Source organism: Schistocerca americana, chromosome 5, assembly GCF_021461395.2.
Source record: "Schistocerca americana isolate TAMUIC-IGC-003095 chromosome 5, iqSchAmer2.1, whole genome shotgun sequence".
Classification (NCBI taxonomy): domain Eukaryota; kingdom Metazoa; phylum Arthropoda; class Insecta; order Orthoptera; family Acrididae; genus Schistocerca; species Schistocerca americana.
Window position 1 is genome coordinate 189,357,305 of NC_060123.1, and position 27,812 is coordinate 189,385,116.

The following is a 27,812-nucleotide window of genomic DNA, read 5'->3' on the forward strand; positions in this document are numbered from 1 at the left end:
TAGAAAAATGGCTCTTGTTGTATGTTTTAATTTTTTTTGGAAAGGTTGGGATTGACAGTTTCTTAATTTATGTTGTGCTTGGAAGAAAATTCAAGAGACAAATCCAGAATACAAATGGGGCAAAGTCTCTTTGAAGGAGCAGTGAAGAAGGAATTGTCAGTGAGATAAGAAACATGATTTGAATGGCAAGACACTTGTACAAAATCTTCCAGAAGCTTCCAGGATTATAAAAAGAGGCATTATATACAGACGGTCAGAAAGCAAAATGTACATGGCAAGAATAAATTCCAGTATCAAGCAGCATTGCAATAGGTAAGGATCTGTATCCAGAGACCCTGATAAATTCTTAAGTAGTAAATGGAGAAAGTAGTAATGGAGAAAGAGGATTTACATCCTAAGAGATTTGGTTCCAAAACACGTAGCAAAATGTTCGTTTCAGACTAGATAAAATGTCTCAATGCTCCACAAAATAAAAGGGTGTCAGAAACAGAGGTAGGGAATATTATATTAACACCGAAAAACACAAATTCTGCAGGTTGGGGTGGGATGCCCAAAAAAGTCTCAAGTTTGTGCTTAAAATAATAGGAAACCCACAATTTATAATAATAAACCATTCTTTTGAACGTGGACATTTCCCAGAGGTGCTATACTGCTGTTCAAATAAGAGTCAAGAGAGGACATGGAAATTGTTGTCCCTCATCTGTTCTTCCAGTCCTGTCAAAAGTATTCAAAAAAGCTCTGCCATCCAGATTCAAAATTTTATTGAAAAATATGGGATTATTTTGAAGAATCAATTTGGCTTCCAATATAGAAAAAACTCTATAGATTCAATTAATAAGTTTGTTGACAAGATTAGTACATCATTAGACAATCAGAATGGAGTTGCAGGGATATTTTGTGACCTCGCAAAAGCCTTTGACTCAGTAAATCATGCACTTCATAACCATAAACTTGACAGTCATAGAATTAGTGGCAGTGTTCTGTATTGATTTACTGTGTACCTGCACAATAGGAAACATAGAGTGGTGTCTCTGCAAATGCAGGAAATTATTCTTCTAAATAGAAGACAGTAACACAATATGTCCTTCAAGGTTCTGTGCTAGGACCTATATTGTTTCTGTTCTAAATTAATGACCTGTCAATCAATATAAATGCCCCACTGGTTTTATCTGCAGATGAAACACCTGTATTGATTGAGGAGCATGAACCAGAAACTATCCTGTGTGCGTCATTAGTACAATAGATCATTTAGAAATATATTAACCCAGAACATCCCAAAACCCATGTGATCCATTTCAGAACAAAACAGTCAACACCCCAGGAAATTAAAAGAAACATAAAAATCAAATTCTAGAAGAAGTGGATTCTATGAAACTTTTAGGATTAAACCTAGACAAGAATTTAAATTGAAGTAAACATGTGAGATGTCTAGTTAAAACATGGCCATAGGGAAAATAGCACACTAGTCAATTATAAGGTACAATATAGTTTTTTAATGAAGTTTGAACAGCTTAATGCACATACTGAAATTATAGAAAAGAATTATTAGAAACATGTGTGCTGTGTATCCATTAAAAATCTTAAATTATTAACACTGCCCTCCCTGTATATCTATGATATTATCATTTTTTTAGGTAGGAATTTAGAATTATGCAACGAGAACTGCTTTGATCACATACACAATACAAGAAATAAAGAAAATTTTATGCTCTTGCTTGTTGTTTAAACTTATAGCCTCAGGCTCTCCAGTATATAGGAATGAAAATTTACAACAAACTAAAAGCAAAGAACATTCTAAGTCTGAACCTATATTCACTTTAATGAAAGCTACATAATATGCTACTTCAGCAATGCTAATATTCAGTTGAAGATTTCATGAAACATTATCTGAAATTTGAGGAGGATGTAGTTTATCAATTGTCTTGTTATGTAAATATGTAAAGGTATCTTTTCAAAAAAAAGTTGCTTAATGTTTAAATACTGCTCCATCTCATCACTATAATCTCACTAATCAGTGAAATTGTATTAACCATATTTTGACAAGTCTTCTGTACTCTAATTAAATGATTAGCATATGCTTGTTATGAGATGAATAAACCACAATTCACAATGTGTTAAATGCAATATTGTTGACTACCTTTCCATCACTCTGAATCCTAAACAAGGAGGCAACATCCACATGAAAATTATTGTTATTTAATTGTATTGTGGTTGTGTAGTCAACTACAGATCAGTGACAAAAATCATCAAATTGTATATGTGTTGAGAAGTGTGCTTAAGAATCCCAAGAGCCTTAAAGATGCTTATGTGAGATGTAAAGTTATATACAGTACACAATATTCTCACAGTTCATTTCAAATGAATGAACACTTTATTTACTTTATTGCACTGTCCCAGAAGATCATTCTAAATGACAAGGAGTGAAAATACGCAGAATAAGCTAACACTCTTGTCTTTAAGTCAGAAAAATGAGAGATGCTTCTAAGAGCTAAAAATACTGAACTGTATTCTTGATTAGCTTATATTGGTATTGACTGCATTTCAACTTACTGTCTAGTTAGATCTCAAAAGGAGTTTATACACAGCATACCATTAATGTCTACTTCTGGCACTATCAGGTCTGTGTAGCCATTATCAGAGTTGTTCGGAATGAATCTTTCATCCTGTAGTAGCGTGTGAATTGTTTTGAAACTTCACAGAAGCTACCAGAAGTTTTAAAACGTGGCACATTCCCACACCGAGTGAAAAATTCTTATTAGAAAAAAAATCTTTTAGGTTGTGGCTAAGCCATTCCTCTATAGTATCCTTTCTTCCAGGAGTGTTAGTCCAGTAAGGTATGCAGGAGAGCTTCTGTGAAATTTGGGAGGCAAGAGAGGAGGTACTGTTGTAGTAGAGCTGTGAGGGCAGGTCATGTCTGTGTAGTTCTGTCAGTCAGGGCAACTGTGAAAGGCAAGTTGGTGAATTTGAGTACCAGTTCAACAGCCATTTTTAATCTGCTAGGAAGTCTTTGGCAAGGTTGAGTTTGAACCCTTGTTCCATCAGCAAATATTAAAATTATTGAACTGTCTTTTAAAGTCACTGGAAGAAGAGTAGACCCAGTATTGATCCCACATACTTTGTTCCCCCATGTTGTAGTTGTATGTATGTATTGAACTGGGGACCTAGCAATGATGGAGAGGCTTTGTGCCCACTGTAGCCCTCAGTGGTATACAACCCCACAACAGTCTACAGCAGTCCACTCACCCCATCGCCGCCCCACACCGAACACAGGGTTATTGTGTAGTTCGGACCCCAGTGGACAGCCCCCCCCCCCCCCCCCCCCAAGGAAGGAACATCTCATTCCAGATGGGTGTAACCCCAGTGTCAGTGTTTGCTTGGTAGAGTAATTATAGTGTACGCTTACATGGAGACAGTGTTTGCGCAGCAATCGCCGACTTAGTATAACTAAGGCAGAATAAGGGGACCCAGCCCACATTTGTGAAGGCAGATGGAAAACCACTTTAAAAACCATCCACAGGCTGGCCGGCACACTGACTGGACCTCGACAGAAATCCGCCAGGTGGATTCGTGCTGGGGACCGGCATGCCTTCCCACTCAGGAAGCAGCGCGTTAGACCGCACTTCTAGCTGGGCGTGCATGTTGAGGTTACTTTCATACCTGTCAAACAGTCTGACAGTGAGACCATATACTTTCTGTTATGAAGGTATGACTCCATCCATGCAGGAGGGTTGCCATTAATGCCATTGTTTGCAAAGTAGAATTTTGTGGTCCACACAGTCGAAGGCTTTGGTGAGTGACAAAATACACTAGTAGGATAATTTTTGTTGTTTAAGTGTGCCAGGACTACATTTGTGAAGTTTTGTACTGCTTTCTCTGTGGAGAATTCCTTATGAAAACCAATCTGAGAGGCAGTTGACAAAGTCAGCTAAATTTCCTGTCTGGTATGCTCCACACCCATGAAAATCATCTCATTTTTGGGTATATGGAACAAAAACTGATTCTAATTTAATCTAAATGCATCAGTGTTACTTCATAGACCATATTCTCAAGTGCTTGTGACACAACTGGAAAGAATGGAGTAGTTCTGTAACTATAAATGGTTTGTTTACTTCAATTTTATAGATCGGTGTTACTACAGCATATTTAAGAGTGTCAGGAAATATGAATGGTAGGTTCCATGTGGTTCCCAAGTTGTGCAGTGACCATAAACCATAAAATTACCAAATAAGCAGCAATCAGTTGCAAAATCATGTTTTATTTATTCACTTTTGCAAATCGATTTCAACTGATTAACAGCCATCATTGGTGCTTTCAACCAATATGTGCCCTGAGTAGTAATACTGTCTTAAGCAGAGGTCAAACATGATTTGCAAAAGTGAATAAATAAAACATGATTTTGTGACTGATTGCTGCATATTTGGTAATTTAATGTCAGGAAATATGGCCCGAGTCATCGATTGGTTACAAAGATAGCTTAAGGATAATGGTATCAAGTCAGCACACGTTTTAAATATTCTACTAGAAACAACCAGCAGAATGTTTTGTTACCTGATGAAGTTTGTAATCTCCTTAGGGCAGGCTGTTCCAGCTCAAGTAACCACCTGTGGGCATTCAAATGCCTGCAGACACAGACAAACAGCTGACATGAGGGCAGTCAATGAACCAAGCTGTAGCCTGTGTGATCCTATTGCCCTGGCTAAGTGCCCACAGGCAGAGGAGACCAAGTGGCTTGTGCACAACAGAACATAGTGAAACCAGACTATGTGATGGGTAGCCTAGCCCACCTGCACCTGTCCATGGGAGAGCTGATGAGCATTTGTGGGCACCTGTATCCCATGGGACAGCACTGGACAGCCTGCCCAGGGGGTTGTATTTTGCAAACTAATATTGATAGTGCATGTAGTGTTTGCACAACTAAATCTAATGCATCTGTATTTAGTTGTTTATTAATGGATGCAACATTTGCTGCCATTGTGAGGAAGTGGCCAATAATCTGAAAGTGCCACAATTTCAACTAGAGCTATTTTCTGGGGTCCAGTTTCATTTGGGTTGCTATTTTTATTTGTTTCTTATTTAACAATGTTTCAAATTGTTTTTGTCTTACTATTTGAGTGTTTTGGATGTGTAGTCACTCCCTACCTCCTTGGGCTGGTTCAGCTTGTATCTGTGGAGACATACTCTGTTCTGTTAGAAATACTAAATGTACCAGTCTGAAATTTCACAGCATTGCAATGGGATTAACAATTCGCCCTTTTTACTTATGAGAGTTTTTGTATCTCTTCATTTAATACACTAAAAGAATAGTTATCTATACTTCCAGTATGGACCAAACTGAACAGTATTTGAATCATATTTGTACTAACTGATTCTGTAAGTATCCTGCTACTGTGCCTCTAATTTCAGACGCATTACACTCCTTCCAATCTTTTCAAAATGTTCTAAGAAAGTAGGCTAAGATGAAATACTGACCAACTTTTTCACATGAATTTGTTAACTCCCTCTCGCATTAGATTTTGTAAAGTTTTAACTACAGAGAAAGACATGCAATATCTCATAAACAGAATCCTAGTGGAGCTAAACTGATGATATATTTTGTAACATTACCTAAGCCTTTAATTGGCTAGACCACAAAACTGTAAATGGCAAACTAAAGGTTTCGTTATTAATAACATCTGTCTTGCATGGGTGAAATCTTACTTTCTTAACAGGAAGCAGTGCATCTTATTGAAAAACTGTCATGAAAATAACATCAAATCTGGGTGGAGGGGGGGAGTTGAAAGGCTTTGGAGGGGGATGGAAGGGGTCAAGACATTAGAGAGAAGAATGACTAATGGTTCCACTCTTGTTCTTCACTTATGTTAATGATTATCCAATGATTGCGAAGGGAGTTAAAAAACTGTAGTGTTCGCTGATCAGATACAGCTCAGATGATAACTGAACAAGCCTATAAGTGGTCCACAGCTAACAGTTAACATCTTAATCTCATAACAACTCTTAGTATATGATTTGAAATGAACAAAACTGAGGGCTAGCATCAGAAGCAGACACTAATGGCCACATACTAAATGAAACACTGTGTGTTAAATGTCTTGAGGTTTAAACCGGTAACAAGTTAAAATGGAGTCAACATGAATTTAAACTAATAGAGAAGCTCAGTTCAACATGTTTTGCCCTTAGAAGCATCTCTCATTTTGTTGAACCAAAGACAAGAGTGTTGATTTATTTTGTATATTTTCACAAGTTTTTGTCCCATGGAATGATATTCTGAGGCAGTGAAACTAAAATAAATAAAGTGTTTGTACAGCAGAAGTAAGATGTAAAAAAACCTGTGTAAAAAAGGATAATCATAAACCTTGCAAATGCCTTTTCAAGCAGCTTCAAATTCTTATACTCACTTCACAGTATATTTTCTCATTAAGGGGAGTTGGATGGTTCTATCTCGGCCATGTTAAATTATATGATTGTAGGAACATTTTTCTCTCTAACCAACTGACATACTACATGATTTGTTTTGTTGTGTTCCTTATATCTTTATCTTCATTTTAAACTGATAAGTCTTAAAAATAGCAAAAATTTATATTTAAAAAAAATGTTTTTTTAAAGTAGCCATAAAAACTGCAATTTTTTTTACTTTAATTAAATTTATACCATAGTTCTTTAAAAGATATTCATATTTCCTCAATTTAAATCAACAACTAACAAATAAGGAACAATTTTTAAAAAATCATGTTGATAACATTAATAGTAGCCAAGAAAAATGTTCCTAACCATTGAAAAACACAGTTGTCGGGGAAATGCAAATAAAGATAAGACTATTAAACAATGATTTTATTCTTACTTTATTGCATTCCAGCTTCGTATGAAGGTCTACCTGGATCTTCTAGTTCTTCAGACTGGTCCTCAATCTTTCTTCTTGCTTGCTGTGTGGCCTGGCAACACTTTTTCTCAATTTCTGTGACAGATTTGTCCGCTTTTTTAATCCGAAGTTCGTCTTCCTTTTTCAAATACTTGACACAGTTCTTGCCTGGAGATATGTCTAGATGACTCAAAATTTTACACTTTGCTAAATTTCTTTCATTGAAACTTGTAATAGCTTTGTACACTCCCAACTGAAATGTAGTCATCAAAATAAAAGTTGCTTTTGGTAGCCCTGACCATACAACATTGTTGAACGACTCTGACGGATTTTGCTTTCCACCATGTAGGCACTTTCTCAAGAGGTCAGGATGGGCCAAGTCTCTAAATATGGTTTTTATTTGTTCCATGACAGCGAAAGGAAGATGAGTGTGGTCATTGTGGTCATAAGGCTCATTTTTCTCTTGGGCTTTTTGGAATTTGCATCTACTTGTCTCACCTGTGAGGCATAGTCTGTGTCCAGATGTGTCTTCGTTGGTAGCCATCAAATAAAAAAATTCTGCCCAGACCGCTGCTTTCATGTCCTTTAGAGTTTTTGTAGCATTCCTTCTTATAGCTAGGCCATAATATAGTTGTATTTGATTTATAGCCTCACCAGTAAGGCAGCCACGACCCCCGATGGTTTTGCCATTCAGAAGTTTTGTTTTCCCAAGTTTCTGTTTCAATTTCCTGAGGCGACTACCAATCCGCTACTGGACGTGACCATAACATTCCAATTTCTCAATTGAGAAGTTGTGACCATATGGTTTGGCCTCACAAACCTTGGGGTAAGAAGCACTGTCCCTGTCTCCTAAATAATACTTGTACCGCACTCCGTATTTCGGCAGCGATTATTGGAACATTTCCACAATCCTTTTACCTCCATTCCTCCACTTACTCCAGAGTAGTTAGCTAGGCAATCAGCATCATGATTGTTGGTCATTCTATTTTCGCATCTGCAATACTTGGATAAAATTTAAACACCAATTACCTTGCCTGTATTTTCTGCTGTTGCAGTTACAATTCCATTGAGTGAAGTGTGGCCCCTACATTGCCACGGTCCATCAAATATTGCTGTCAAGTCTCTATTACCATTGTTTTCACCAACACTTTCTTCAACAGCAGCCTTCATACTCTCTTCACAGACCTCCTTTGCAGCATCTCAAAGCATCTTATTGTAATATTTGAAAGCTGGCGGAGTCGGAAAGTTCATTACACCGCAGAAAGTTTTCGCCGCTTCTTCACCTTTTCCAATATATCAGGATGTGTAGGCTAATCGAACACTCACTTCTGATTGTTTAGTGTCTGGTAAGCATGGAGAAATAGTAGTGGACACTTCGAAAGAACAGTCACTGCACATTATTACTATTGGTACTTGTAAGCCTAGCCTGGTTCCAGTAGAGACGGTAAGGGATCCTTTACATTTTACGCACACCGCAATTTGGCTAACTAGGCTACCTAATCTGTTGATATTAAAGATATCATAGCAACCTTCTTCTTTTCCATATATCACATATTTAGCCAAGTTATGGGTAAGCTTCTTAGAAGAAGAGCTTGTTTTAGAAGCACAAGCAGCTTCAGTACTAGTACTAGGCCTAGGCTCACCTTCACAATGAACTTCCACTTCAGATTCACCACGATGCAAAAACTGTTTTTGGCTACATCTCCCCCCACCAAAAACTGTATTTGGTTACATCTCCCCCCCACCCACCCCCACTGAACTCACGTTTTCTTTTCTTGTTTTGTATTCATGGCATTTTTACATAATATAAACTTATTTGCTGGGATCTAAACACTGAAATATGAATATCGTAAACAAACTTCACGAAACAAAGAACTGAAAACAGCAAAGTAGACTGGCAGCTGTTTTCATCATTGTTGCCAACAGTATTTAATCAGTGTTACCAACTATGATTTCAAACAGCTGTACTATAACAAGTAGTCACTAGCAAGTAAAAAGAAGGTTGAGTTTATGAAAAGTGTGTGTTGTAGGGCGTTACTAAAATGCTTGTAAAATGAAACCACTCAACATAAATTAATAAATTTGGTATCAATTTAAACCCAAATATATGTGTAACAAAAAAGGTGCAAAAAATAAAAATCAAAAATTTTGAACCCAACAACCATCTGACTCCCCTTAATGGTTTATGTAAATGACAATAAAAATCAGTTTCAAATCATCTGTGATCTATATAACCACAGTGTAAGGCGTAAAAATAATTTTCTAGTAGCCTTTGCCTCCTCCTCTTGGTACAGAGTAGAGGTATGCACTCTGGTACAAATGTATTTGTCAGGTTCTTGATGTAAAACAAAAGAAAACTGGGATTACCAACTAATTTAGAAGAAAATAAAAAACACTCTCTGTTAACTGCTCTTTCCAAAAATTATCTGAATACATAGATTCAAGGATTGAAAAGTTCTTTTAACTACATGGTAAGTAGTGGATTTTGTTGTGTAGTTAACACTCACTATTTACAAGTGAAGTTACCTATTTTGTGTAATCAAGTAACTATTAAGTTACCAACAGCAGATAAACAGCAACAATTTAAGATAACTGAAGATGCAGCAGCATTTGTCAAAATATCGTTTTCTGTACTTGCTTAATATTACCCAATATGTGTGAATAGCATTAAGGAGAATAGTGATAGCTTACTTTTAATACAGTGAATAGATTAAGTTTCTATGACTGCATTGTCTTTTGTTAATGTATAGCTTGAGTCATTTTACATCCCTGAAGGTTCATCTTCATGTTGGGGTCCATGGTACATGGTGAACAGTTGAATAAATATGTCTGCCTAACTGTCTGTCATAACTGTTAATACTACTCTCAAACTAAAGGAAAAGCAATGTTTTAAACTATGTTGAGCACTCCCACATGAACACAGTATTATTCCTGAAAGAGGACGTATTTACTTCAAATTGCTCTTGATAGGAATGTTACAATATTATAATATTGTTCCTGAAACAGAACACTTATATACACTTACACATGCTATTAATACCTCTGCCACCCTGATTATAGTATTGTTCCCAAAGCAAACCACATATACTTGCAGTTGATTTTTTAATACTTCTACCATGTTTATATTATTATTCCTGAAATAGAACGCACTAAAATTAAAGTCTGGCACAAGCCTGACCGGGCTGTTGGCTTGAGTGTAAGTAATGTGTACAGCCTTTCTTTGCCACAGCACTAGAAGGGGATAGGGTGTAAGTCCAGTGGCCCGACTGCCTTTTACCCTCAGGAAAGATCCCTGGTGCTCATTTGATACAGGTTGAGTGGACTTGGGCAGTCCTATCTGGGATTGAACTCAGGATCTCCAGGGCTGGAGTCTAGTGCTCTGCCCACCAAATATTGTTCGTGAAAGTGTTCTACTGATTACTGTCTTCTTTTTATAACCCTCTATGCAACTGTTCATAATACTGTGGCAGGCGAGTGGAATTTTCCTTTGCTTTCCACATAAATGATGACCGAGTTTCCTGTCTCAAAAATAATTTCATTACTTGATTGTGACAGCCTTTGCTTGAACTGTTACTTGTTCACTTGTGTCAACTCCATGCCCAGGAATTGGATTGGTACTCTGTTTCTCAAAAAAAATTTGTCTATGTAACTCATTACCCATACTTCTGAACAAGATCTAGAAATCTTTACAATATCTTCAGGGGCAGAACATTAATCACAATCACAGTGCCGGATCCCATCAACTAATAACTGAAAAATTGTTCATGTAAAATTTTTCATCTGCATTTCTTTGCTGTTAGTTTGCTCTGTTTTCTAACTCATCTAGTTTGTGCCTATAACCATTAGTTGTCACACCATGTGTTCTTTAGGAAGCCTCAACTTCATCTCAATAATGTTCCAGTTTTAATTATCTGCAACACCATGAACACAACATGCAACAAACATCAAGCTGACATGAAGTGTACTACATGTTTGTATAAGCAAATATGTTTCATAGCAACAACACAAGGTAGATAGGAATTACATCACTTACGTTCTGTGTATAGGAACAATTATGCTTTGTTGTTGTTGTTGTTGTTGTTGTTGTGGTCTTCAGTCCTGAGACTGGTTTGGTGCAGCTCTCCATGCTACTCTATCCTGTGCAAGCTTCTTCATCTCCCAGTACTTACTGCAACCTACATCCTTCTGAATCTGCTTAGTGTATTCATCTCTTGGTCTCCCTCTACGATTTTTACCTTCCACGCTGCCCTCCAATGCTAAATTTGTGATTCCTTGATGCCTCAAAACATGTCCTACCAACCGATCCCTTCTTCTACTCAAGTTGTGCCACAAACTTCTCTTCTCCCCAATCCTATTCAATACCTCCTCATTAGTTACGTGATCTACCCATCTAATCTTCAGCATTCTTCTGTAGCACCACATTTCGAAAGCTTCTATTCTCTTCTTGTCTAAACTATTTATCGTCCATGTTTCACCTCCATACATGGCTACACTCCATACAAATACTTTCAGAAACGACTTCCTGACACTTAAATCTATACTCGATGTTAACAAATTTCTCTTCTTCAGAAATGCTTTCTTTCCCATTGCCAGTCTACATTTTATATCCTCTCTACTTCGACCATCATCAGTTATTTTACTCCCTAAATAGCAAAACTCCTTTACTACTTTAAGTGTCTCATTTCCTAATCTAATTCCCTCAGCATCACCCGATTTAATTTGACTACATTCCATTATCCTTGTTTTGCTTTTGTTGATGTTCATCTTATATCCTCCTTTCAAGACACTGTCCATTCCGTTCAACAGCTCTTCCAAGTCCTTTGCTGTCTCTGTCAGAATTACAATGTCATCGGCGAACCTCAAAGTTTTTACTTCTTCTCCATGAATTTTAATACCTACTCCAAATTTTTCTTTTGTTTCCTTTACTGCCTGCTCTATATACAGATTGAATAACATCGGGGAGAGGCTACAACCCTGTCTCACTCCTTTCCCAACCACTGCTTCCCTTTCATGCCCCTCGACTCTTATAACTGCCATCTGGTTTCTGTACAAATTGTAAATAGCCTTTTGCTCCCTGTATTTTACCCCTGCCACCTTCAGAATTTGAAAGAGAGTATTCCAGTCAACATTGTCAAAAGCTTTCTCTAAGTCTACAAATGCTAGAAACGTAGGTTTGCCTTTTCTTAATCTTTCTTCTAAGATAAGTCGTAAGGTTAGTATTGCCTCACGTGTTCCAACATTTCTACGGAATCCAAACTGATCTTCCCCGAGGTCCGCTTCTACCAGTTTTTCCATTCGTCGGTAAAGAATTCGCGTTAGTATTTTGCAGCTGTGACTTATTAAACTGATAGTTCGGTAATTTTCACATCTGTCAACACCTGCTTTCTTTGGGATTGGAATTATTATATTCTTCTTGAAGTCTGAGGGTAGTCCGCCTGTCTCATACATCTTGCTCACCAGATGGTAGAGTTTTGTCATGACTGGCTCTCCCAAGGCCATCAGTAGTTCTAATGGAATGTTGTCTACTCCCTAGGTGTTGTGACTCATAATTCACAAGTTGTGAGTATGTTTTACAATCACTTTGTAAAAGTAGCAGCAAAAATAGGATTAAATTGTTTAGCTGTAGGAGCAAGAGAATGTATTAAAAATGCTATTCCCTGAAATTTTAAGCTACAGTAAGTAGAACTAACATCCTTTTTAATAGAATTATTATTATTATTATTTTTTAAAAAAAAGCTCGTGTGGTACTGATGAAATTTCTTACAGAATTCTGCAAAGTTGTTCTGCCTTAATAAGTAATGTTCTTAGTGTTGTATGTAATGCATCACTGGCATGAGGTATTTTTCTGGATAGATAACCATATGTAATAAGGTTACAAGAATGACTTAAATTTTCAATTTTTCACCCTTAAATAACACTTACAGACTATTATTAGTCAGTTTTATTACATTGAAAAATAACTAAAGATAACTGAGCACAGAATAACACTGGCAGCACCTTTTTTTTTATCTTTTATCTATTTTACGTAAATCATAGATATAATTATTGAAATTGCACTCTCAGTACCCTTCCTCAATTCAGAGTTTTACATTTAACATTAACAAATATTCATATTGACCCAACAAGTTTCTCAAAGCAATGAGTCTAGGAGCTGGTAAGCCTTTAGTAAAGATGTCTGCAATCCTGTCCTCCAAACATAAATGCTCGGCAGTGATTATTTTGTGGTGGTGAAGCTGATGCACAAAGTTATATTTAACATTGACTTGCCTCAGCCGATGATGTTTCCATTTCTTCAGTAAGCGCATAGAGGACTGACTGTCCTCGAATATATGAACTTGTACCTGCAGAGTGGAATTTGAATATCCTGCAGCAAATATTTCAGCCCAAGTGACACAGCAGCAGCTATTGCCAGAGCTACATTTTCTGCCTCTGTAGAAGACAATGCAATACTAGTCTGTCTTTTCATTGCCCAACAGACAGTATTTCTAAACAATTGTAACAGATAACCAGAGGTAGATCTTGGGTCTTCCTTTTTGTTCCAGTTTGTTTCAACATAGGCCAGTAGAGCTTCTTGATTCCCTTTTTGATAATGCAGTTTCATATCAGTGGTTCCTTTGATAAATCTCAAAACTCTTTTCAAGCATCCCAGAGTTCTTCTGATGGATTGTTTTGGTGTCTACTTAAGAAGTTGACCACAGCATTCTCCTAGGTCCTTTACTTTAAACTCTTCTTTAACTTAAATTTCACTCTGTTCATTACATCTCTGTTATTTCCTCCTATCAGAATGTCATCAACATAGAACATAACATAAATGACAACTTCCTTTAAAATCATGTAATAAAGACATTTATCTGCTTCTGACTGAGTGAATCTTATAGAGATAAGAAATATATGAATAGTGGTGCTTACTTTAAGCCATATAAAGACTTTTGTGACCTGCAAACCAAACCAGCTGTATCTTTCAATTCTTCAGGAATAGCTATTCCTTCAGCAATAACTACCTATATTTCTTCCTTGAGTAATCCATGAAGAAAAGCTCTGGCAACATTAAATTTTTCCAGACCCAGTCCTTGTTAGATTGCAATAACTAGCATTATTCTAACAGTTGCAAGTCAAGCCACTGGTGCATATGCTTCTTCGTAGTCAGATCCTTTTGTCTGTGAACGTCCTTTAGTCCGAAGTCTAGCCTTGTATCTTATGATATTTCCATTCTTGTCCTCCTTCAATTTGAATACTGACTTACTGCTGATGGCCTTCCTTCCAGGGGGTAATTTAACAAAAATCCAAGTCTTGTTTGCCTTTATAGAGTCAGTTTCATCCAGCACAGCTTTATACCAGTATTCCTTATCCTCAAGAGTTGCAATTTCCTTGTAGCTTATCAGTGTATTATTGACAAATGATTCAGCATTCAGTGCGAGAACAGCATAGTCATATATGTATTTGGGAGGGTTGCCCTTCCTGGTAGGATGTCAAACAGCTTCATTTTCAGTTTCCACTTCATCACTGGTCAATTCTGCTATGATAATTCTTTCATGACCTCCATCATTTGATTTAACATTGTCTTCAGTGAGTTCTTCTTCATTATCATCTTTGTGTTCCTTCTCTGATGATTCCTGTGCAGATTCCGGAATCCAGTCCTCAATTGGTATATGTTCAAAGTCAAATCTTCCTTTGTAGGAAACAATGTTCCTCCCTGTGATTATTTTGCCTTCCTCTGCACACCGAAGTCTGTAGCCTAATGGCTACAGTAGCCAGTGAAGTAGCACTTCAAAGATTTTCTGTCAAACTACCCTGTTCTCAATTCCTTTTGTACCAGTAGATAAGCAATACATCCAAATACTCTCAGCTTACTCAAGTTAGGTTTCTCATTGTAACACAAAGCTGTTCCTTCCAAAGCTGCAGTAGAACTTCTATATAGTAGGTACACAGCAGTACGAGCAGCTTCTGACCAGAAAGTTTCATTAAATTTACATTGAAGTACCATACAATGAGCTTTCTCAATATGAGTTCTGTTCAATCGCTCCAAGACACCATTTTGCTGTGGAGTATACCTAATTGTAAACTCAAACTGGATTCTGTCTTCTTCAAAAAATTAGTTCAACTCTTTCGACGCGTATTCATGACTATTATCATGCTGCAACATGCTGATCTTCAAGTTGAAATGAGCTGTGCCATGATGTGAAACATCTTGAGGTAGTGAATTATCTCTGATTTTGATTCCAGTGCATAGGTCACTGTGAAACGTGTAAAGTCATTGACGAACATGAGCACATACTGGTAAGATTGGCTCATACAGGTCACTGTGGGTCAACTCACATGGTCTGGTGGCGTGTTTCCTAGTGTGATTATAAGGCAGCTATAATTGTTTTCTTTTGACACATTCTGAGCATCTGTGGAGATTGTTGCAGTGTCCAGTCCTAACCATCAGCTTGTGACTGACGGCATTTAACACTATCGTAACTCAAATGGCCTAATCTGCTGTGCTACAGCATCACATTAGCTTCAGTTGAAGCTGCTGACAGGGCTTTATGTTGCAAAAAATTTAAAACATATAGCTGAGATTCATTCCTATTTGCAGTGGCAATGATTTATTTTCCCTTTTTAATTAAACCTTGAGCTGTTCAAATGTGATACTAAAACCATTCATTTCCAATTTTCCAACTGACAGCAAATTATATTTAAGATCAGGCACAGATAAAAAATTTTTGATCATTGTCTGAATTTCCTTTCCTTTTACAACTCTAGTGACTTTAATTTCTCCTTTTACTTTAGCCTCATGAAAAATGCCTGACTTAGTTATTCTAACTTTAATCGGTGGTTCCAGTTTCTTTAAATCAGTGAGAGGTGTCTTACTGTAAATGAAATGTTCTGTTGCTCCAGAGTCCAAGGACCAGTTCAAGTTGTTCACTGATTGAGCTTCACTTGCTGCTGCAAAACAAAAACCACCTTCATCTGTGACATTAGCCACAACCTCTGAATTTCTGGTTTCCAAGTTCCTGTTTGGAAATTTAATTTTGTAGTTAGCCCTTTTTTATGACCAGGCTTTCCACACTAATGACAAGTAAAATTGAATGAATTCCTGGAAGTACTTGCTGATTTCTTGTTTTACTGGTGTCTGAAGAACCTTTTTTCTGATACCATTTAGTTTGGAAAGCTGTAGGAGGCGATGTATCTTCATTTGTGTTTTTCCTGATGACTCCCTTCCACTTTGACTCTTCATCCAGTAACCTGTTTTTCACAAAGTCCAGCTTCAAGTCTTTCATTGAGAGTGTTTTGATTGCAGCGACCACTACATTGTATTCTGCAGGCATTGTTAAAAGTAGATGGCATACAATGCCAGTTTCTTCGACAGTAACTCCAGTCGAAAGTAAATCTCTAATCAGTTCATCAAACTTAAGAAAGTGATAAACTAACATATCATTTGTTGCATTGAATTTCATACTTAACAACTGTTTTCTCAGTGGAAGTTGTCTCTCAAATGTATTGCCCAGAGATGTCCCTAAATCAAAAGAGGTTACCTTATCTGTTGCATATTTCAAGTGACTGTTGGCTATCTGTTGAATAAGGTGAGACTTACATTTCCAATCTTATTTAGTCAATTCAGCCAGTCGTGTTTCCTTTGCGACATGCTGTGTATCTGCCTCACCGCCCACTTTGTGAGATAATTTGCTTGAACAAACAGTAAAAGTTCCCATTCCTCAGGAAGAGTTTCCATCATGAATTCTCAGTTGTTGAAATTTGTTCCCTCAAATAAAGGAATATGATATTTCACCACTTCAGCTGCCATCTTGAAAAGTTTACATGAGCGTCCACTCATAGCCAGGTATTTTATTACAAATTCCATTTTAAAACAAACCTGGGCCCACAACCTGATAAATTTTCAGTTTCTCACCCTTAAATAACACTCACAAAATGTTAAAGACTATTATTAGTTAGTTTTATTAAATTAAAAAATAACTGAAGACAGCTGAGTACAGAATAATGACAGCAGCAGATGTGCTTTTTCTATCTTTGAAGTTATTTTACGTGAATCATAGATATAATCATTTAAATTGCACACTCAACAATTATTATCCATAATCTTTCTTCAAAATATTTGAAAAAGTAATGTACTTACGACTAGTCTCACATTTAAGTAGAAGCAATTTACTTAGCATACCACACTTAGATTCCAGAAGGGTTGCTTGACTGAGATTGCTATTTATACATTTACTCACCAAATATTACAAGCCTTAAATAATAAAATATTGCCAGCTGGTATTTTTGGGATCTTTCAAAGGCATTTGATTGCATGGTCATGCTACTCTTTTAGAAGAACTTAAGTTTTATGGAACTAATGGCTTTACACACAATTGGTTTAACTCATACATAACAAACAGAATGTGAAACATTATGGTGAATAATTCAAACAATGTTGAAAAGAGAGAAAATTTTAGCAACTGAGGAGAAATCATGAAGGAAGTCCTAGAGTGTTCAATTTTGGATCTTCTACTATTCCTTATATATGTTAATGACTTTCCAGTTAAAATTCATCAAACAGAAATGGTACTTTTTGCAGATGACGTTGTTGTTGTGGTCTTCAGTCCAGAGACTGGTTTGATGCAGCTCTCCATGCTACTCCATCCTGTGCAACCTTCTTCATCTCTGAGTAACTACTGCAACCTACATCCTTCTGAATCTGTTTAGTGTATTCATGCCTTGGTCTCCCTCTATGATTTTTACCCTCTTTGCTTCCCTTCATTACTAAATTGATGATCCCTTGATGCCTCAGAATGTGTCCTACCGACCGATACCTTCTTCTAGTCAAGTTGTGCCACAAATTCCTGTTTTCTGCAATTATATTTAGTACCTCCTCATTAGTTATGTGCTCTACTCATCTAATCTTCAGCATTCTTCTGTCGCACCATATTTTGAAAGCTTCTGCTCTCTTCTTGTCTAAACTAGTTATCGCTCATGTTTCACTTCCATACATAGCTACACTGCATACAAATACTTTCAGAAAAGACTTCCTGACTTTGATGTTAACAAATCTCTCTTCTTCAGAAATGCTTTCCTTGCCATTGCCAGTCTACATTTTAGTTCCTCTCTACTTCAACCATCATCAATTATTTTGCTCCCCAAACAGCAAAATTCATTTACTACTTTAAGTGTCTCATTTCCTAATCTAATTCCCTCAGCATCACCTGATTTATTTAGAATACATTCCACTATCCTCGTTTTGCTTTTGTTGATGCTCATCTTATATCCTCCTTTCAAGACACTGTCGATTCTGTTCAACTGCTCTTCCAGGTCCTTTGCTGTCTTTGACAGAATTACAATGTCATCGGCAAACCTCAAAGTTTTTATTTCTTCTCCATGGATTTTAATTCCTACTACAAATTTTTCTTTTGTTTCCTTTAGTCCTTATTCAATATACAGATTGAATAACTTTGGAGATAGGCTACAACCCTGTCTCACTCCCCTCTCAAACACTGTTTCCCTTTCATGCCCTTCGACTCTTATAACTGCCATCTGGTTTCTGTACAAATTGTAAATACCCTTTTGCTCCCTGTATTTGACCCCTGCCAACTTCAGAATTTGAAAGTGAGTATTCCAGTCAACATTGTCAAAAGCTTTCTCTAAGTCTACAAATGCTAGAAACATAGGTTTGCCTTTCCTCAGTCTATCTTCTAAGGTAATTTGGAGGGTCAGTTTTGCCTCACGTGTTTCTACGGAATAAACTGATCTTCCTTGAGGTCGGCTTCTACCAGTTTTTCCATTCGTCTGTAAAGAATTTGTGTTAGTATTTTGCAGGTGTAACTTATTAAATGTGTGATATTAGTGCTATAATAAATCCCATTAAAGAGAAAGCAGCAGAAGACATTGTTGCTGACATTTTTCAAGGCATTATTAAGTTCTCTTAAAATGATTTCTCTCAAAATTTTGAGACGACACACTATATTCAGTTCTGTATATAAATGTATAGCACATGAACAGAAGTCAGTACACATTGTTGAATGCTCCAAATTTTTGGGTGTACCTACTGATGAAAGCTTTAATTGGAAAACATGTTACTGAGCTGCTCAATCAGTTAAGTTTAACTACTTTTGCTCTTCGCATAATTGATAGTTTTGGAAAGAAATGAATCAACCTTCTGACATATTTTACATATTTCCACTCAGTAATGTCTAATGAAATAATTTTCTGGGGCAGCTTGTCACTTAGAAAGCACAGATTGCAAAAACGCAAACAGTATTGACCTGCTGCACCAGCACATTACATGCATTTGTAATAATATTCTATATAAGGAATGTCTGCCCCCAGTAGCTCACTGGTTAGTGCGACAGAATGTCAATCCTAAGGCCTCAGGTTTGATTCCCGTCTGGGTCAGAGATTTTCTCCACTCAGGTACTGGGTGTTGTGTTGTCCTAATCATCGTCATTTCATCCACATCGACGCGCAAGTCGCTGAAGTGGCATCAAATCCAAAGACTTGTACCTGGCGAACGGTCTACCCAACGGGAGGCCCTAGTCACACGACAAATTTTTACCATAAGGAATCCATAATACTTTGAAAAGAATAGTGATGTCCACATGTACAACTCTAGAGGAAAAAAGGCCTGTATTACACATTACTGAAGCTGTCAATGAGTCAGAAAGGGGTTCAATATGCACCAACAAAAGTTTTTGATTATTTGACCAGTAACCTAAAATGTCTCGCAGGTAGCAAAACAAGTGTTAAATCTAATCTAAAATCACTTCTCCAGGGCAACTCCTCCTAATCCATGGATGAATTTTTATTTAAAAACTTGTAGCCTGTAAAAATTTAGTTTTTAATGAAAAGTTCAGTGTTACGTTTGATATACCATTTGTGAAATACATTTTTGGTCACTATTGTTAATTTACTCTGGCTGAATGTATTGCATTTCACCAACAAAATTAACCTTCAATTTTACCATGTATCTTCAGACTCCCTCTGTTGCAACTTTTTTGAGAAACCAAGTTCTACCAAATGGTATCAGTTCTTGTTTCTAAATAAGGTATGCATAAAGTATGCTTTTGAATACAACACAGAATCACACCATATATTATACATTTACAGAACTTTCTTTGATGGTGCTCATCTGTACAAATCATCTGCCTCAATACATAGTTGTCAGACTTAACCAAACAAACATCATCTACACTGATCAGCCACAACATTATGACTTCATATCTAGTAGCCAGTATGTCCATATTGGCACAGGTAATGGCAGTCACGCATCATGGTATGGAAGCAGTGAGGCCTTGGTAGGGCACTGGAGGGAGTTGACATCTGCACACACAAGTCACCTAATGCCCGTAAATTGCTGGGACAGGCTGAAGAGGTCAGGTGCTACGTTCAATCACATCCGAGATGTGTTCAATCAGATTCAGATCTGGAGAGTTGGGGAATCAGCACATCAATTGGAACTTGCCACTGCATTCCTTGTCCAATAATAGTCATGTGACCATTTCAGTCATAGTTGCCGATGTCGTGGTGTTAACATTGGCACATGCATGGGTCATCGGCTGCGCAGGCCGATCATTAGGAGTGTTGGTTCACTGTGTGTTGAGACACACTTTTACTCTGCCCACACTTTTACTCTGCGCAGGATTAAAGTCTAATTGTAGTTCCGCCACAGTTCACCACCTGTCCTGTTTTACCAGTGTGCCCAGCCTGTGATGTCAAACATAAGTAATGAGGGGTTGCTACCCAACCCCACGACATCTGGACATGGGTTCACCAAGTGTTGAAGACACTCACCACAGCACTCCTCAAACACCAGCTAAGTCATGCAGTTTCTGAAATGCTTGCGCTGAGCCTCCAGGTCATGAAAATCTGCCCTCGGTCAAACTTGGATTGATTGCCCGCCTTCCCTATTCTACACACATTCTACACTTATTGATACTAAACGCACAACGCACGTGTCTCACTAGCAATCATTCCTCGCCACGTGACGTTGCTATTGTCTGGATGGGTTTATATTGATAGGTCAGTGGTCATAATTTTCTGCCTGATAAGTGTATTCTGGCTACATAATGAGGTATCTTGAACAGAATGACATCCTCAGTGCCAATGAGCATGGATTTCAAAAACATCAATCATATGAAACCCAACTCACATTTTTCTCACATGACATACTGAAAGCTTTGGATCAATGCAGCCAGTTATGTGCAGTATTTTATGATTTCTGAAAAGCATTTGACTCAGTGCTGCACCTATGTTTAGTGTCAAAAGTACGATCATATGGGGTATCAAGTGAAATTTGTGACTGGATTGAGGACTTTTTGGCAGGGAGGACACAGCATGTTATCTTGGATGGGGAGCCATCATCAGCTGCAGAAGTAACTTCGAGTGTGCTCCAGGGAAGTGTGTTGGGACCCTTGCTGTTCATATCGTATATTAATGACCTTGCAGACAATATTAACAGTAATATCAGGCTCTTTGGGGATGATGCATTTATCTATAATGAAATATTATCTGAAAGAAGCTGCATAAATAATCTTTAACATCTTGATGAGATGTCAACATAGCGCAGAGATTGGCAATTTGCTTTACATGTTCAGAAATGTAAAATTTTGCACGTCACAAAATGAAAAAAAAAGAAAAAAAATATTAGCCTATGACCATAATATTAATGAGTCACTATTTGAATTGGCCAGCTCATGCAAATACCTGGTTGTAACACTTTGTAAGGATGTGAAATGGAATGATCACATAGGTTCAATCACTGGTAAAGCAGATGGTAGACTTCAGTGTATTGGTACAATAATGGGGAAGCACAACCAGTCTACAAAGGAGATTGCTTACAAATCACTTGTGTGACCAATTCTAGAACATTGCTCATGTGTGTGGGATCTGTACCAGATAGGATTAACTGGGGATATCGAACATATACAGAGGAGGATAGCATGAATGTTAATAAGCTTGTTTACTCTGTAGGAGAGTCTCACAGAGATACTGAAAGGACTGAACTGGAAAATTCTTGAAGATAGAAAACAACTATTCTCAGAAAGTCTACTAATAAAGTTTCAAGAACCTCCTTTAAATGATTACTCTAGGAATATACCGCAACACCCTACATATCACTCACATAGGGATTGCAAGGATAAGATAAGAATAATTACTGCACACACAGAGGCATTCAAACAATCATTCTTACTGCACTCCGCATATGAATGGAAAAGGAAGAAACCCTAATAACAGGTACAATGAGACATACCCCTGCCATGCACCTCACGGTGGTTTGCAGAGTACAGATGTAGACGTACAAGATGTCATGATTTTCTCTTCTATGGCCTGCAGTGCACTTCTACACAGGATGACGGTGCTATTGAGCAACTGCCAAATAAGCAAGTGCTGCAACTGATGGAAGGACTGCCATCATCACCCAATCTGGCATATACGCTATGCCCATATTCCAATTTGTGGACAAGCACATAGAAATAAAAATTCTTCCCACAATATGTAGACTGCAGTTGGCTACTTAACTAACATGCAGATTCCCCCAAAGGTCACAATCATAATTCATTGCTCATATAGCCATGATGCAACACATCACTTTCCCTGAAGCGTTGTTACACCACATCAAATGTAGTTGCATGAGTAGGACGTGAAATAATATGTTAATTAATGTTGACACTAATCATGCTTACATATTGTATAAACTGATTCATTACACATCATTTCAGTAAATGTATCATTCAACTAATCTATGGAGATGCTCAGCTGACACCAGTGGCTGATGTGCAAGAGAGATGTTCTGCATAATGTTGTGGTCTGCTGTTAAAAGTTCTGCTAGAAGAGTCAGCAAATATATTGCTTCAAACCAAAGAATATCCCACAAAAGAACCATCAAGATAAAATTAGCCTTACCAGCAGTTATTCTTCCCCCAAAACATATGCAACTGAAACAACAAAATTGGGATGTATCAGTGTTGCACAAAGTACCCTCCATTACACACTGCAGAGTATAGATGTAGATGGAACATGAAAGAATAACCAACTAAATGTATTCAGATGATAACACAATGCTTGATACAATGTGTTGAGTAATACCTTAAAATCTGTGTATCGCATACTCCTACATGAAATTTAAGACTTACATTACAAACTGCAAGTTTGATCACTTTGAGGTGTATACTTTTAATTCATTAATTGACAGATCATGGCCTGAACAAGTCACCTCTTTGTGCTTAAACGCATTTGTCAACTTGCAACTAAAAATTATGCATTTCAAGTCTCTCCAGGAATTTGGCCAGTCTCATATTGGGCTCTTCTAGTGACAATTGTGTGTCACCACACCATTAAGATAATTGAACAGTTATCTGTCTGCAGATCTGTCAGAACCAAGCTGATGAGCTTTTTAAACATGATCAGTGCTGACTTTCATGCAATTGACATTCTTTTGTACCCTTAATGTCTGTTGAACTTGCTTGAAGCTGACTTTTCTCAGTCCTTCTCATCTAAGTGGCACTTGTAACAGCTCTTGTATAAATCCAAGGTAAGGAATATTTTGCTTTCTGAAAGTCATCTGAGACCTCATCTAACTGTGGCAAAGGGTAAACTGAATTAAGGGAGAGTTCATTTAGGCAATGGTATGTGCTACTTCATTCTGCTGCTAGCATCCATTTTCATGAGAATGATTAATAGTGGAAAGTTCCTTTCGTTTGTATTTGTTACTATAACATGATCTTCTAATGTGTCTAATTTACGTTGCAGGACTGATTTCTGTTTGTATGGAATCCAATTGGGCCATGAACAAATTGCTCATCCCTCTGATTTCAGTAACAATTTTATTTCAGGCATTAAACTATGAGTGTGTCATAGTTTATATCCTGGCAGATGGAACGTGTCACTATGTTGTTGTTGTGGTATTCAGTCCAGAGACTGGTTTGATGCAGCTCTCCATGCTACTCCTCCATCCTGTTCAAGCTTCATCATCTCCCAGTACTTACTGCAACCTACATCCTTCTGAATCTGTTTAGTGTACTCATCTCTTGGTCTCCCTCTACGATTTTTACCCTCCACGCTGCCATCCGATACTAAATTGGTGATCCCTTGATGCCTCAGAATATGTCCTACCAAGTGATCCCTTCTTCTAGTCAAGTTGTGCCACAAATTTCTCTTCTCCCCAATTCTGTTCAATACCTCCTCATTTGTTTGTGATCTACCCATCTAATTTTCAGCATTCTTCTGTAGCACCACATTTCAAAAGCTTCTATTCTCTTCTTGTTTAAACTACTTATCATCCACATTTCACTTCCATACATAGCTACACTCCATACAAATATTTTCAGAAAAGAATTCCTGACACTTAAATCTATACTCGATGTTAACAAATTTCTCTTCTTCAGAAACGCTTTCCTTGCCACTGCCCGTCTACATTTTATATCCTCTCTACTTTGATCATCATCAGTTATTTTGCTCCCCAAATAGCAAAACTCATTTACTACTTTAAGCGTCTCATTTCCTAATCCAATTCCCTCAGCATCACCTGATTTAATTTGACTACATTCCATGCTCCTTTCAAGACACTGTCCATTCCGTTCAGCTGCTCTTCCAGGTACTTTGCTGCCTCTAACAGATTTACAATGTCATTGGCGAACCTCAAAGTTTTTATTTCTTCTCCATGAATTTTAATACCTACTCCAAATTTTTCTTTTGTTTCCTTTACTGCTTGCTCAATACACAGATTGAATAACATCGGGAATAGGCTACAACCCTGTCTCACACCCTCCCAACCACTGCTTCCCTTTCAAGCCCCTCTTCTCTTATAATTGCCATCTGGTTTCTGTACAAATTGTAAATAGCCTTTCGCTCCCTGTATTTTACCCCTGCCACCTTCAGAATTTGAAAGACAGTATTCCAGTCAACATTGTCAAAAGCTTTCTCTAAGTCTACAAATGCTAGAAACGTGGGTTTGCCTTTCCTTAATCTATTTTCTAAGATAAGTCATAGGGTCAGTATTGCCTCACGTGTTCCACCATTTCTACGGAATCCAAATTAATGTTCCCCGAGGTCGGCTACCAGTTTTTCCATTTGTCTGTAAAGAATTCGTATTTTGCAGCCGTGGCTTATTAAACTGATAGTTCGGTAATTTTCACATCTGTCAGCACCTGCTTTCTTTGGGATTGGAATCATTATATTCTTCTTGAAGTTTAAGGGTATTTCACCTATCTCATATATCTTGCTCACCAGATGAAAGAGTTTTGTCAGGGCTGGCTCTCCAAAGGCTATCAGTAGTTCTAATGGAATGTTGTCTACTCCTGGGGCCTTGTTTCGACTTAGGTCTTTCAGTGCTCTGTCAAACTCTTTACGCAGTATCATATCTCCCATTTCATCTTTATCTACATCCTCTTCCATTTCCATAATACTGTCCTCAAGAACATCACCCTTGTATAGACCCTCTATATACTCCTTCCACCTTTCTGCTTTCCCATCTTTGCTTAGAACTGGGCTTTCATTTTCAGCTCTTAATACTCATGCAAGTGGTTCTCTTTTCTCCAAAGGTCTCTTTAATTTTCCTGTAGGCAGTATCTATCTTACCCCTAGTGATATACATCTCTACATGCTTACATTTGTCCTCTAGCCATCCCTTCTTAGCCATTTTGCACTTCCTGTCAATCTCATTTTTGATACGTTTGTATTCCTTTTTGCCTGCTTCATTTACCGCATTTTTATATTTTCTCCTTTCATCAATTAAATTCAATATCTCTTTTGTTATCTAAGGATTTCTATTGGCCTTCATCTTTTTACCCACTTGATCCTGTGCTGCCTTCACTATTTCATCTCTCAAAGCTACCCATTCTTGTTCTACTGTATTTCTTTCCCCCATTCTTGTCAATCGTTCCCTAATGCTCTCCCTGAAACTCTCTACAACCTCTGGTTCTGTCAGTTTATCCAGGTCCCATCTCCTTAAATTCCCACCTTTTTGCAATTTCTTCAGTTTTAATCTACAGTTCATAACCAATAGACTGTGGTCAGAATCCACATCTGCCCCTGGAAATTTCTTACAATTTAAAACCTGGTCCCTAAATCTCTGTCTTACCATTATATAATCTATCTGAAACCTTCCAGTATTTCCAGGCTTCTTCCATGTGTACAACCTTCTTTCATGATTTTTGAACCAGGTGTTAGCTATGATTAAGTTATGCTCTGTGCAAAATGCTACCAGGCGGTTTCCTCTTTCATTCTTTACCACCATTCCATATTCACATAACATGTTTCCTTCTCTTCTTTTCCCTACAATTAAATTCCAATCACCCATAACTATTAAATTTTCGTCTCCCTTCATTATCTGAATAATTTATTTTATCTCATCATATATTTTGTTATAACCTTTAATCCTAATAAATTGCGTGGATATACGACGTAGAGCAATAGCGAGTTACATGCTTCCAACTCCGAATCTGTCATTCAACTGCCGTGCTGTGACATGCGGCCGGCGCCGTTCATAGCCAGGTGGCGCTCCCGCGCTCGGCCGAGCTGCGGAGCGCCTCTATAGCCGTGTTCGCGTACTGACGTAGCGGCACTTTTAAATCTCGTGGCACTGTCACAACATATTTCATCAATCTCTTTGTCATCTGTGGAGCTAATTGGCATATAAACTTGTACTACTGTGGTAGGCGTGGGCTTCATATCTATCTTGGCCACAGTAATGTGTTCACTATGCTGTTTGTAGTAGCTTACCCACATTCCTATTTTGTTATTCATTATTAAACCTTCTTCAGCATTACCCCTATTTGATTTTCCATTTATAACCCTGTATTCACCTGATCAGAAGTCTTGTTCCTCTTGCCACCGAACTTCACTAATTCCACTATATCTAACTTTAACCTATCCATTTCCCTTTTAAAATTTTCTAACCTACCTGCCTGATTACGGGATCTGACATTCCACGCTCCGACCCGTAGAATATCATTTTTCTTTTTCCTGAAAACAACATTCTGCTGAGTAGTCCTCACCCCGAGATCTGAATGGTATACTATTTTACCTCCATAATATTTTATCCAAGAGGACACCATCATCATTTAACCATACAGTAAAGCTGCATGGCCTCAGGAAAAATCATGGCTGTAGTTTCCCCTTGCTTTCAGCTATTCACAGTACCAGCACAGCAAGGTCGTTTTGGTTAGTGTAACATGGCCAGATCAGTCAATCATCCAGACTGTTGCCCCTGCAACTACTGATAAGGCTCCTGCCCCTCTTCAGGAACCACACGTTTGTCTGGCCTCTCAACAGATGCCCCTCCATTGTGGTTACATCTACAGTATGCAAGTCTCCCCATCAACGGCAAGGTCCATGGTTCGTGGGCGGGGGTCACTACATATCACATATAAAATTCAAATGTCTCATCTGGAAATTCTCTTTTAATTTACTCTCTTTAAATTTATAATTTTCTCTTTTAATTTACAGATTGACCTCTGGCGATGCAACATAATGAGGAAAAAAGTTTGCACAAATATTTCTGTGTCTTTCAGAAATGAGAATGAAAAATGACATAATAGGATGTATGATCCATAGGAAAACTTGTATGTGGCAAGTCGAGGACAGAACAGCCTGTTCCAGAGTATGTTAATTGCACGTTACTGGCATCAGCCTCACCTCTACTGTAAGCATCAGGCAGTCCATGGAAATAAACTTGCTCATTGTATTTGACATGCTCATTACACACATTCTCTGTTCTGTAGTCACCAAGCTTTGTCTCAATTCCTGTCTTGGTACTATAACCTCTTTTAGATCTTTAGCATCAACTTTTACTTGTAGTGTTCTTTATTGATGAGAGTCTGTTCTGATTCTCAGCATCTTTACTTCTTTTACAATTCCTGGACTGTTCTGTTTTGACTTGCCACATACAGATTTTCCTGTGAACCCTACAGCTTACTCTGTACCTTTTCACTTTTGTTTCAGAAAGACTCAAAAATATTTGTGCAACCTTTTTTCTCAATCTGTT

General features: G+C 37.7%; 1 protein-coding gene across 4 annotated transcripts in view; it reads left to right on the forward strand.

Annotated features, from left to right (window-relative positions):
• Positions 1–27,812, forward strand: part of LOC124615281 (acyl-coenzyme A diphosphatase NUDT19) — an 84,260-nt gene that overhangs the window by 18,456 nt on the left and 37,992 nt on the right. For 2 of the 4 annotated variants that reach the window (XM_047143043.1, XM_047143044.1), the window contains exon 3: positions 86–312. The exons of the other annotated variants lie outside the window; for them this stretch is intronic. The gene's annotated coding sequence lies outside the window, so the exon portion shown is untranslated. The remainder of the gene's footprint in view (positions 1–85; positions 313–27,812) is intronic. 4 annotated transcript variants of the gene reach the window in all.